This window comes from Lotus japonicus, chromosome 6 (genome assembly GCF_012489685.1).
Source record: "Lotus japonicus ecotype B-129 chromosome 6, LjGifu_v1.2".
NCBI lineage: Eukaryota > Viridiplantae > Streptophyta > Magnoliopsida > Fabales > Fabaceae > Lotus > Lotus japonicus.
The window spans coordinates 5,065,282-5,080,067 of NC_080046.1; positions in this window are offsets into that span (position 1 = coordinate 5,065,282).

A 14,786-nucleotide genomic window follows, 5' to 3' on the forward strand; every position below is an offset into this window, starting at 1 on the left:
GAGGGACACATGAATGAATTGATCTCGCACCCGAACAAGAGGTATTCCATAATGTATAGGTATGAGACTATACAATTGAGGATGTTATAAAATATTTGATTGATACCACTAATAACAACAAGATGCATCTTCTTTTCGGGAGCCCAACTCATAAAAACTCCAAGGTTAAGTGTGCTTACCTTGGAGCAATATTGGGATGGGTGACTTCCTGGGAAGCTTTCCCAGGAAGTGCACGAGTGATGACAAAATGCGCTGAAAAGACTCGTGTTGTTAACGTGAGGCCAGTCGTCAGATCAAGATGTTATAGGAGGAGGATCCAGTTCTGGGTGATCCAAAAGTGGGAAACATATGTAGCATCTCTGGCAGTTTTAGTGGTGGCGGCGAGACAAGTTCGACGAGAAAGAGGTATTCACGCATGGTCAACTCTGTTCACACAAGGCAGTATGGTTTTGACCATCCAAACATAACTTTCCCACCGAAAGATTTTGAGGGGGTGTGCCCCCATGAGGACGAGTCGATTGTAGTGTTGTTGAGGGGGTGTGCCCCCATGAGTGAGTTCTACTTTATGAGGGCATCTCGGTGGATGTCAAATATGGGGATACATTTGAAAATCTAAATTTAGATCCGGTGGATCTAAATCCTTCTATTATGAGCTTGGTGGGATTCGCCGGAGAGAAAGTCACGACAAGAGGCTGGTTGGAGTTGGAGACTATTTTCGGGAGAAAAGAGAATGTTAAGCAAGTGCAGTTCAAGTATTTAATGATTTCTTGCATCTCATTTTACAATGTTGTCATTGGACGGCGAACGCTGAACAAGATTGCGACGTGCATTTCCACAGCACACCTCACAGTCAAGTACCCGTTGAGCAACGGGAAGGTGGGGGTTGTGAAGGTGGACTAATAGGTGGCTGAGCAATATTATGCTAAGAGTCTCGAGCTATCCATTATTTTTTCCGCTAAAGGAGCAAAGGAGCGCGATCGATTGTTCGAAATTGATTCCATGGATGACCCCTTTTTGGATCCCAGGGAAAATTACGCTAAGAGTCTCGAGCTGTCCATTATTTTTTCCGCTAAAGGAGCAAATGAAGGTCATCGATTGTTCGAAATTGAATTCATGGATGACCCCTTTTTGGATCCTAGGGACGATTTACCGGAAGATCGATCCCAACCGGAAGAAGTAACTAATGATCTGACAGTGGCGGATTGCGTGTTGAAGGTGGGAAGAAACTTAAGCAAGGATTAGGAGGATCGTTTGGCGAAGTAACTCAGTGAAAACTTGGACCTTTTCACGTGGAGTATTAAGGATGTACTGATAATTGAACCGAACTTCATTTGTCATCAGCTTGCAATATCTCTTGATGCCATGGCAGTAGTGCAGAAGAAGAGGACAATGGGTGAAGAGAAGATGAACGAAATTCGCCAGGAGACCAACAAGCTGATGGAGGTTGGTTTTGTTCGGGAGATTAAATACCCTACTTGGCTGGCTAATGTTATGATAGTGAAAATGGGAAATAGGAATTGGATAATGTGTAATGGTTACACGGATTTGAACAGGACTTGTCCAAAAGACTCATATCGGTTGCCAAACATCAACAAATTTGTTGATGGAGCATCAAGCCCCGACATAGTGAGCTTAATGGACGCGTATTTAGGATATAACTAGATGTAGATGCACCCGGATAATGAGGAAAATACCTCCTTCTATGGTGAGATGGCCAACTATTACTACAGGACAATGTCATTTGGACTTAAAAATGCAGGAGCAACCTACCAGAGCCTAATAGGCAGGGTTTTCGCCAAGCAAATGGGTCGTAAAAGGGAGGTTATGTAGAGTACATGGTGAAGAAAACCCTGACGAATGGCGCACATTAGGCGTTTGACGAGCTCAGAAAACATAATATTAGAATGAATCCTGACAAGTGTACATTTGGCATTCATAGTGGGAAGTTTCTAGGGTTCATGATATCCAAGCGAGGGATAGAGGTGAATCAAGACAAGTGCAAAGTCAAAAGAGAAACGGAAAGTCCTAAAAGTGTCAAGGAGGTACAAAAGCTGGCAGGAAGAATAGAAGCTTTGTCCCGTTTTTTTTTTTTACTAACTCTTGCGAGCGCTCAACTCCTTTCTTCAAGTGTCTTAGAAGGGCTCCAACTTTGAGTGGACTAATGAATGTGAAAAGACCTTTGCGCGCCTCAAATGTTTATTTTTAAACTCCACTTGTTTTGTTAAAGTCAGGGTCAGGTACGCCTTTAATACTTTACTTGGTGGTTACAAATGGAGTTGTAAGTTCAATGTTGGTGCAAGAATGTGGCGGACATCAGAACATTATTTATTTTGTTAGCAGAGCTTTACAGAGAGTAGAGCTGAGATACCAAAAGATTGAGAAGGCGGCGACCGCGTTGCTTGTTGCGGGACGATTGCGCCCTTATTTCCAATCCTATTAGGTGATTGTTAGAACAAAGTTTCCTCTTAGACAAGTTCGGCAAAAACTAGATTTGGTTGGACGCTTAGTTTCATTGTCAATGGAGCTAACTGAGTATGTTGTGACGTTTGAGAAAATGGTTTTTATCTGTAAAATTATTTATTCACGGAGATATATGCAAATGACAAAATAAAATCTAAAGAAAATGGCTTTCATCTGTAAAAAAAAATTTAGTAATGAAAGGATTGTGCATATTTTTCAATTCCATTAATGTTTTTGAAAGGAGATTAATAAAAACGAAAAAGAACATATTTTTCAGGTTAAGAAATTAATTTTTTTCATTGCGTATGATAATAAATATAAAATACTCTTCAATTTTAATAATGATTGAATATGTTTTAAATTTCCTTTTTTTTTCCTCCTTACCAACCATCATGATACTTTTCCTTCCATTTCCATTGACTAACCATATATTTCATGCAATCACTGTGCTAGACACAACTTGAACCTAATGAGGAAGAAATAGAGGGGAGATAGGAGATAGAAAGAGAAGTAGAGGTGAGGGGGAACATTTTAAAACAAAATTTGTATAAAGTTACATTGATACTTGTTAAGTTCAAACGCATCATAACATTTTTAAAATCTTATTTTGATTATAATAATTTTATAGAAGAAGTTTCGCTGGAAATTAAACTCACTATAACATTTTTAATTTCAGGAGAAACTCAAGAAAATGTTATATGATTAAACGTTCCACCACTTCAAAAAGGAAAAAGCTTCAGAAATTGCAAAACAGTTATGTGAGGGAAACATACTCTTACTCAAGCACCAAGTCTCTGACCGTTCAATGCCATGTCATCAGTCAAATTTATTGAAGTCAAATTTATGCCACAACGGCTAGAACAACGGTTGGATCTTGTCTCACAACGGCTACAGCACTAGCAAGCGAATATTTAAGGCACTCTTGAAGATTTGAAGAAAGAGAGAATTAATTCTGAGAAACAAGTATTCAAGCATTCATTCCAAACTCCTCAAAAGCATTCAAAGCTCAAGCAGATATTCCTAAGATTCAAACACAAGCTTTCATTTCTGCAAGTTCAAATCTTTTTATTCTCTTCTCACTTAGTTTCAGAACTCTTAAGTGATCCAAAGTCAAATCTGAACCCAAACATTTAGAGTTCCAGTACCATAAATTCTCTACCACTACTCTTGAACGAAGAGAAATTCTGTAGAGTCATTTAATCTTTGTAAGATTATTGGAGAAGTCCTGACCAATACTTGTAGGAGGAGTCCTGTAGAATACTTGGAGGAGTCCGTGATAATACTTGTTGGAGAAGTCTTGTCGAATACTTGTTTTGGAGAAGTCCTTGATACTTGCTAGGGAAAATCTTGGTGGTGGCCAAGTACTGGACGTAGCCCAATCGTTTAGGGTGAACTAGTATAAATCTCTGTGTGCTGATCGTTCTGCTTTGCTAACTTATTTCCGCTGCACTAAACAGTTTACGAAAAGTCATACTTAACGTTCTCTTAAAAGAACTTATATTCTTTTCATAAACCAAAGTTTTAAAACGTAAATTTCAAGTACACAATTCAAACCCCCCTTTTTTATGTTACTTATTTGCATCTCAATACTATTTTAAACTTTTATTACCTAATAAATTTATTAACACATTTGTTTATGATCAGCAATCCATTCAATCAATTTAGTTACGTTAAAGATTCCAAAATCGTTCAAAAAAATTACGAACTAGTCATTATCTAAACAATAATCTAAGTGGGTGGGTCATATCGATCCATTTGATTTCCATTTTTTAGTTGGAAGGAATTCATTGTGCATGAATTGGATGGATACCAAGATAATGGATCCATTTGACATCCTACTTATAATGCATCTAACACAAGTCTTATAATTTTTATTCACATCTTGAACTACTAATTGTTCGCTCCGATAACAAATTTAAATTCATATTTTTAACCATGTAATGAACTAAATTAATGTATAAGTGAACAAAACATTGTAAGATTATTTTCTAGTAAATTAGAACATGCAACTAAAAATGTATTATTACATTGTGACCTTCACTTTCCTAGAAGATCCAATTATTACTCACGCAGCACTGGTTTTATGCAACATATGTCTTTTCCTCAACTGCATGGGGATCGATAAACCACGGTGCAGAGGTGCACACTTCACAATCACATTCAAATGAAAACCTCGGTATCATCCAAACTGGTGGTGGAGAGTGAATCTGGGGGTTAGTGAGAGGAATCTTATGTATGGTTCTATCTGAAATTGAAAACACTCCAACTTCAGCAGTGAAGAAGTTTTCAGAGTAGCCAGTGAAATACACGCTTCCACGCTGAAAATTTGGACAATACTTCGCATCAAGACATTCAATGTTTAGGTTAGCCACAAACAAAATATGATCATCCAAATTCTCCACCTTCACCAACTGAGGCGTGGTGCAATTATCTTCCACCGCAAAAATAACAAAGTCTATAGTTGGTGTGTAAAATTTGGTGTCATCAGAGAATCTCTTCACAACCAAAACCTTCCCTTCGCATTCCACTAAGTAAATTGTCATCAAATAGGACCTAATGTTCCCTGATAGATTAGGAATATGTTCAACTGGGTTAGTGGATTCCACGCTACCGACCTGCAAAGAGGGAACCAATAAAACTAGTAAAAGGAATGAAAATTTAACACATGTTTAAAAAACTCTACAAAGGTAATTGGAGGGTGTAATGAAAAACAAATTAGGGGATCAATACAACATTTAAATGTGCATTTGATATAGTTGTGATTAAAACTTATTTATATAAATTTTTATAAAGAAAATTTCTCTATAAAAAATGTTTTCAAATGATTATGAAAGATCATACATTTAAGAAATTTGAATTCTAAGAAATTTTTATTTAAAGACCATAAATATTCTTTAAATTTGGAATAAACCATCATAAATAGTGTAATAGTTAAAATAAATTATACAATAGTAAAATATACTATATGTGGATTAGCGGTTGAGCGACAAAATTCTAAGATAAAAAGGGGTAATAAAAGATTTTATTACATTATTTAATGTTTAAAGAAATTGAATATGACAAGTTATAAGCTACCAACTATAAACTTATTTATCAATGATTTAAATTCTAATCAAATAAATTTATTACTAATACGTAATTGAAATGTTTTGCTAAAAATATTAGCCTCATACTTGATTAAAAACACACATATTAATTACTTAACACTATATTTAAATGAAATATTAGAAATTCTCGACGAACCTGGAAGAGTACTCCCTCATCATACTTGAATATGTTCACCTTCAAACCACCTCTTTCCACAGCATAAAGCTTGTTATCATGAAAAATCACGTTGGAGTAGAACTTATCACTTGTATGATAGCCTTTCCATATAGTGTCTCCCACCTTGCACCACCCAAGGTGGCCTTTGTAAGTGACCACTGCGACTAAGGTGGGGTTCATGTTGGGACAAATGGAAATAGTGAAAACCAATGGTGTGTGCATGCCAAAGCAATCATCACCCTTGGAACAGAGCAAACATGGCATCGTTCTAATAGGAGGAAGGTTAAGGCGAAGCTTTGAGAGGAGGTTGAGGATGAAGAGATTTTGATCGGATCTGAGGATCAACCACCCTTTTGAGGACCCTACGATTGAAGTATTTTGCAAATGGTTGAAAGGTTTGCATATATTGTAGGCTTTCTTGTCTGTGGTGCTTATGACCTAAATGAAAATATTTTGCAGACACCCGACGTCACAAAAATTAAATTATAGAGAAAATAAGAGAAGAGAGATAAGTTATAGATATAAATAATATATTGTCTCACAAATTAAATATTTCATATCAATTAATAAATATAATATTCCTGGTGTGCATCCATTAGACAATTATAAACTTACATGAGTACTAAATTGATATGACTTTATTTCATTGGGGAGAAAAATAAATGAGACACATGTTAGGAATATAATATTCTGATTTGTGATATATGATATGATACGATGAAAAGATCTATAGGAAAAAATGAGATGTATGTAGTATGTATGTATAGTTTTGATGTTTCAAAATCAGGATTCATTACCTGAAACCGAGGGCTGGTGCAGTCGTTACTGATAAGCCATGGTGCATCAGGGATCCAATGGTTGGCTATCTTGGAGGTGTTAGCACAAAGCCAGCTCTTGCACACAGTAACGAATCGAGCTTGATTTGGAATCGTTAGAAGCTTGCAAACCTCCTCTAATATCTCAGTTGGCATCTTCGACCAGTCTGGTAGTAGTAGTCGTAGTACTTTTTCTTTTTGATTCTTCATTTTTATCCTGATAAATCACGAAGAACATATGAATTTCCTTCTATGTTTGCGTAGTTATATAATTTTGAATTTTAAACTCTTAAAATACCCATAATGATCTCATTTGATTTTTCTTTTCACCTCTTTCTATCAAATCGGATTATATTTCACATATATTTATACTCTTTAGGCTATTCATTTCTTCTCTTTCAAAATCAGGTGTAGATCTCCCAAGCATTATTGATGTATGTGTGTGTGGCGTATCTACCTTTGCAAAACTAAATAAGATAAGAATATTTAAAGTAAATATAGGAGCCGAAAAAAGAAAAACAGAGTTACGGAAGAAGAAAATATAACGTGGATATTTTTTCCTTTTCTTTGTCTACATCAATACATAAGGCTGCAAAATAATATACTAAACCTTGGAAAATCAATAGTGCCAGTTGGAATTATAACAAAGGAAGAGAGTAATTTCTATGATACCAAAAAGAAAAACAGAGTTGTGGAAGAAGAAATATAACGTGAACACTTTTTATTATTTTTTTATCCACGTCAATACAGAAGGTTTGCAACACTAATATACTAAGCCTAGGCACATCAATAGTGCAACGTTAGAATTATCACAAAGGAAGGGAATAAAGTCCTAATAATTGTTATTGATACACCTTTAATAGCATTAATATTATTTACATAGACACATAAAATATGCAACGGTAAAAAGACTATCTTTGGGAGGAAATGAAAGTCTTAATGATTATGACACTACAACGGTTATATTATTATTGTTGGAATGAATCAATAGTCTTCATAATTGTGATGAATTAATTTATTTATTCTACTCCCTTGAATATTCTGTATTTAAGTCTCCTTTGTAGTTTTCCTTATATGCGACATAATTCCCACAATTTGTGTCTAGTGATGTGTTTAATACAGAAAAGATGGGAGAAAAACACGTACAATTAAAAGAAAATATTATTTAAGAGAAAATAAAAAAAAAGTAGCTACCCATAAACCTAGAAAGCTACACAAAAGGAAGTTATTTCATTATAAGGTTAAATTAAAAAAAAATAAAAAAATGATATATTTGTATCATATAGTATGTAAATTTACATGTTAATTATGATTTTTATATCTACTTATTTAATGTTTAACAATGTTTTAATATTGATAACATTTGTCCATAGTAATTAATTTAAATTTTCAATTTCATAGAATATATTAAATACGAATTTCAAATGTTAATTTTATAATCTATATTTATATTTTTATAATCTATATTTATATTACTTGCATTTGCAAGTTTCCAAAAATCCTATTCCTTTATAATGTATTATTTTAAAATTTTAAATTGGATAATAATTAAGTTTTTCATATTTATTGTTTATTAATTTTTATTTATTTATTTAATAATAGCTGAGAACTTTCAATTGTATCGGAGGGAAACTAGAATCCTATGAATTTAATAATATTAACTAAGAGTTTCGCATTTGAAATTTATAATGTTTATTGGCAGTTTCAAATTACCTAAAATCTTATGCATTTATCATGTTATAATTTTTAAATTTATATGTGATTGTAATTAAGTTATTCAAATTTTTAATTAATTTAATTATATATTTAAAATTTATTTAATAATAGTTAAGGATTTTTTATTGTTTAGCAGGGAATTTGAATTTCAAACATAAAACTCATTAAATATATTAATTAAGAATTTCAAATTTCAAATTTATAATGTCTATTATTGGTAGTTTCCTTGGTTCCTAAGTAGGGAAAGGTTTTTCCCATCTTTTTCTATCTATTCAATAATATTTCAGTTTTCATAAAAAAAAATTAATAGTTAAGGATTTCGGATTGGCTAGTGGGGAATTTTAATTATAAATTTCAAATTCATTCCCCTTTCAATGGACATAGAATCCCAAAAAATTAATCTTAAGTTGTATTTTTCTATATTCTAAGGAATAGCCACACTTTCAGATTAATCAAAAGACCACGCAATTAGCAAGCATTCAAATTTCACTAAGACAAAATAAGCGGCTGTAAATGGAAAATGGAAAAAGAAGGAGGAAGGGAATAAAGTCCTAATGATTGTTATTCATACAACTTTAATAGTATTAATATTATTTACATAGACACATAAAATATGCAACGGTAAAAATATTATCTTTGGAAGGATATGAAAGTCCTAATGATTGATTTTTTTTTTTCACTGAATTTAGATAGGGTTAAGGGAGAGATTAAAAATTTGAAATTCCTTTCTATTTTGAGGTGATTTCAATTACCCAAAATCCTATTGAGTAAAATACCTCATTTAATTACTAGTAATTTGAGAATTCTCACATTAGATATCCAAACATGATATTTTAATTGAAGGGATTTGAAATACCCTCTAAAATTACATTCCCCTCAAATATTCCCCCATCTAAACACAACCTTATTTGTAAAAAAAAAAAAAAAACACACAACCTTAATGAATTAATTTATTGATTCTCCTCCCTTGAATTTTATTATTGTTGTTGGAATGAATCAATAGTCTTCATAATTGTGATGAATTAATTTATTGATTCTCCTCCCTTGAATTTTCTGTATTTAATTCTTCTTTGTAGTTTTCCTTATCTGTAACATAATTCTCGCAATTTGTGTCTAGTGATGTGTTTCATACGGAAGAGATGGGAGAAAAACACAATTAAAAGAAAAAATTCTTTAAGAGAAAAGAAAAAAAATTAGTTGCCCATAAACATAAAAGGCAGTTATTTAATTATAAGGATTAATTAGAAAAAATTCAAACCTGATATATTTGTATCATATAATATGTTTTTTAGAAAGCAAAATGAACTTCTGGGCATAAACATATGTTTTTTAGAAAGCAAAATAATTAGAAAAAATTATTGAAGAGAAAAGAAAAAAAATTAGTTACTCATAAACATAAAAGGCAGTTATTTAATTATAAAGATTAATTAGAAAAAATTCAAACTTGATATATTTGTATCGTAGGCAGCTTGTGGAGGCCTTATCCGCGACAGTAAGGGCATGATCCTCAATGGCTTTGCTCACAATCTCGACCATGGCACCCCCCTCCGAGCAGAACTTCTGGGCATTATCAAGGGCATGAGACTTGCTTCTGAATTGGGTCTTCGTGAGTTGGAGGTTGAACTTGACTCTAAATAAGCCTTTGATCTCATAACCCTCCACTGCCCCTGCCAGCACCCCTGTGCTGATCTTATCCAAGAGATTTCCACTATCTCCTATCTCCACTGGAATGTGTGCTTGAACCATATTCTCAGGGAAGCCAACTTCTGTGCTGATTCTTTAGCCAAATTTGGACACCAACTTCAGAATTCCTTGTACTTTAACAGTGAGAATGTTACTCACTTTCTTGTGCCTAAACTAGGATATGATGTAATGGAGACTTCTATCCCTAGGCTCGCTTAGTTTCTCTCTTGGGGTTTTTCAACCCCGAACAATATCAAAAAAAAAAAGAAAAACAAAAGAAAGTAAGATGAAATATATATATATATATATATATATATATATATCTCAAATACTTGGCGAGCCAAGTAGAGAGGAGTACAATGAGAAGTGAAGGTCAGTGCAATAAAAAGCTAACCCACAAACAATTATAAGCAACCCCTCAAAGAAGAAGAAAAAACGCATACCCACCAACGACAGAAAAGTAAACAAAAAAACTATAAACAAAATTTCAACAACTAGCCAAAATCGAGCACCCAATCAGATTTTTCAATTCCATTAAATTTGAAAGGAGATTAATAAAAACAAAAAAGAACATTATTTATATGTTAAAAATTTAATTCTTTTCATTGCGTATGATAATAAATATAAAACTCTTCAAATTTATTAATGATTGAATAAGTTTTAAATTTTCTTTTCTTTTCTCCATCATGATGCTTTTCCTTCCATTGACTAACCATATATTTCGTGCAATTACTGTGCTAGACGCATCTTGGATCTAGTGTGTGGAGAGAGAGAGAGAGAGAGAGAGAGAGAGAGAGAGAGAGAGAGAGAGAGAGAGAGAGAGAGGGGGGGGGGGAAATACACTAGCTAAGAAGTAGCATGTACAAAAACTAGGAACCTAAAGATGATGAAACTACCCCACCTAATACCTCTTTGAAAGTAGACTTAACAAAACAAGTCTCATTAAAACTTTACTAGAATAAAACCCGATTGGGAAAACCTAGTAAGGAAAAAGAGTACCAATTTTGAAAAGTCAAAGAGGTAATTTCAAGGAAGCTTACAAAAAATTCTAATAGCCCTCCCCAAACCGAGCTGCCAAACCATGCCTCCAATTCAGTTCCCACATCCAATGCATAATTCGTTAGATCACTGTTGGGTTTTCATGCTGCAAAGTACCCTTCAATGAATAAACCAGCAAAAAGATATATACCTCCTAATAGCCTCCTCTCTTGTAATCAACAAAACCATAATGAGAGAAATAGCTTTAGCATCCCCAGCATATTTCCGCAGCCATACATTAGACAAGAAGGAATGTCCCCAATTCCAATTAACCAGTAAAAGTAATAAACACCATATATAAACCTGCAGGATTCAAGCAACAACCCGCCAACAACCCTCTGCGTACCCCATCCAACATGAGAAAATCATGTCGAAACACAAACCAGCAGCAAAGACCACCTACAGCAACTCCAAACAGACTTTTGGATTCTCCACCCATTCATACAACGACACACCAAACTCAGAAGGAAACTTGGCCTTCAGCCCAAGCCACACTTTGAATTTGATCCCATCCAGAATTTTAACAGTATCAAACTGATCACCATTTAAAATCACTCCATTGCGCACACGCAAAATAGTGCTGGTCGCAGCAATCCAGATCAAGGATGCAGCCTTCCCCCCTTACCCCTCACACCGGTACCTCAAACTGTAAGAAGTGAGCACTTACAGAATTAGGTAGCACAGTTGTCATTTCTAGCCAGCCATAAACCTTCATCCAAATCTTCCATACCAAGAAACAATTAAGGAACAGATGTGGGGTAGATTCCTCATGACTTGCACATAAAACACAAAGAGAGCATGTCCCGCTAGGTAGAGCATTACGCCTAGCAAGTTCAACCTTAACCTGCACTCTATTGATTAACACAGTTTGAGAAACAGCTTATCATCTTCATTATTTACAGCAACATCCCCTTGTAAAAATTCATATGCAGACCTGACTGAATAGATGCCAGAGCCCTCCTTGATCCAAGTCCATTCATCCTGTACAGTTAGAGAGGGAGAGAAACATGAAATTAACCTTAGCAAATCATCCACTCTTACTTGCTCTCTCTGCAAAAGCGGCCTTCGCCAGGAAAAATTCCAACTCCACCTGCCATCCCTCCATTCCCCCATCTCACAGATTCGCGCCTCTTGCTGAGAAGACAGCAAGAATAGTCTAGGAAATAGCTCCTTGAACACACCGTTCCCCATCCAATTTTCCCCCCAAAATGAGAATACCCTCCCATCACCAACTCTTCTACTCAGAGCTTCGTCGAACCAACCCCCACTGTTGTTTCCAAAGCAAACCGAAAACAGATCCTTCCACCAGCGGGAATCTGAAGATTTAACAGTGCCCTTATATTTGTGGAGCAATATACGACACCAGAGGTTGTCATGTTCCCTAATCATCCTCCAGCGCCACTTACCTAGAAGTGCCAAATTAAATAGATTCCAATCTTTCACCCCAAGGCCCCCATCCTTCTTAGGTAAACAAACCTTTTCCCACTTCACCCAACAGACCTTCCTCACCTCGTCCTTGCCACCCCAGAGAAACCGCCTCAAGATAGAGTTGCACTTTGCTAAAACTCCGGCGGGCATCCTAAAGAAGGATAAGTAATAGAGTGGAATGGAAGAAAGAACCGACCTAATCAAACATATCCTTCCCCCAAAGGAAAAGATCTTACGCTTCCATTTGGTTAATCTCTTCCGAAGCTTATCAAGGACAGGATCCCAAAACGACATCCGCCTCGGATTACCCCCTATTGGAAGTCCCAAATAAATGAAGGGGAGTTGCATCAGATTACAATTCAGCATAGAAGCAAAGCTCAAGAGACTGTTGTTAACCACCCCAACACCCCCAATTCTACTTTTATGAAAGTTCACCTTTAAGCCGGCAACCAACTCAAAACACCTGAGCACACTTTTTATCACAGAAATATTTTTCATGGAGGCATCCCCAATAAACAGGGTATCGTCAGCGAACTGCAGTAGTGAAACTTCAATCATCGGATCCGCATTGAATCTGAACCCCACAAACTCGCCCTTCAGAACAGCTTGTCGAATCAAACCGTTTAGGCCTTCCGCAACAATGATAAATAAGAACGGGGCGAGGGGATCACCTTGAACACACTGTTCCCCATCCAATTTGTTACATAGATATTATTTAACACATTTGTTTATGATCAGCAATCCATTCAATCCATGTTGTTATGTTAAAGATTCTAATATCGTTCAAAAATTATAAACTAGTCATTATCTACACAATAAACGAAGTGGATTGGCCATGTTGTTCCATTTAATTTTCATTTTATAATTGTATGGAATTCATTGTGCATGGATTGGATGGATACCGAGTTAATGGATCCATTTGAAATCCCTACTTATAATGTATCTAAGACAAGTCTTAAAAGTTTTATTTGCATCTTGAACTACTAATTGTTCGCTCAAATAACGACTTGGTGTGAAGGCAAATTGGTTCTGACTTAGTATGACAGGAAGCACTCTACTAAGTCGGATAGACATAACTTTTGATTACAATTTATAAACACTTCCAATCAAACTGATAGGCCTGTAATATGAAATCCCTTCATGCTGCCCCCCTTTCAGAATGACAGCTATAAAAGTTGAGTTCAAGCCCTTCAACAATCATCCACTTTGATAAAAATCATTGAAAAAACTATCGTCCTTTATTAATTCCAGAATTTTTTTAAAAAATTCTTGCTAAAGCCATCTGGCCCAGGTGCCTTATTTCCATCAAAACTTTTCACTGCCTCCCATATCTCATCAGAAGAAAAGGTTGCTTCCAAGAAGTGATTATCTGCCACTAACAACTTCTTCAGTTTGACATTCTGAAACCATGGCCTCGTAACACCTTCCATACGAATTTTTTTTTTGGAAATTATCCCGCATTGCACATTTTATCTCCGCCGATGTCGTTAGTACCCGTCCCTCATATCATATCTGTGTAATATTTTTCCACACCGTTCTAACTTTGCAGACTCTATGGAAGTACTTTGTGTTATGATCCTCCTCCTTTAGCCGTCGCACCCTCGATTGCTAACACCAAATTTATAACGCTTCCAAAACATCACTCCGCTCCCTTTATAAGACGTTTGTCCCAGCCTTCATCTCTAGCACATCCATCACCTCCAACAATCGCTTCTCTAACTGAACAATTTTTTCAGTTCCCCATGCACCCCTCCCCCTATGACACTCCCTTATTCTCCCCCTCAACCCCTTTAATTTTTGCTCCAAAACATACCTTGACCACCCCTAATATACTGCAATTCTCCACCAATTCGTTGAAGCTATTGTTAAGTTCAAACGCATCATAACGTTTTTAAAATCTTATTTTGATTATAACAATTTTATAGAAGAAGTTTCACTGGAAATTAAACTCACTATAACATTTTAAATTTCAGGAGAAACTCAAGAAAATGTTATATGCTTCAACGATCCATCACTTCAAAAAGGAAAAAGCTTCAGAAGTTGCAAAATAGTTCTGTGAGGCAAACAGACTCTTACTCAGGATCCAAGTCTCTGACCGATCAATGCCACGTCATCAATCAGATTTATTCAAGACAAATTTTGAGCGCCAAAGTTAAAATCTGATTGCAACCAGTTGCCCAACATTCAAATCAAAAGGCAACCAATTGACTTATATTCAAACCAGATCACGTGAAGACTATTTGCTTCAGCTAAAGGCACGCTGACCAACGAGGAAAAGTACAAGCCGTCAACATCAAATTTTAAAATTGTCTCATATCTGAAATGTAGCCCAAAGTCTATCACCACCTACTAGCTGACAAAAATCATCTTTGTAGCTAAAGG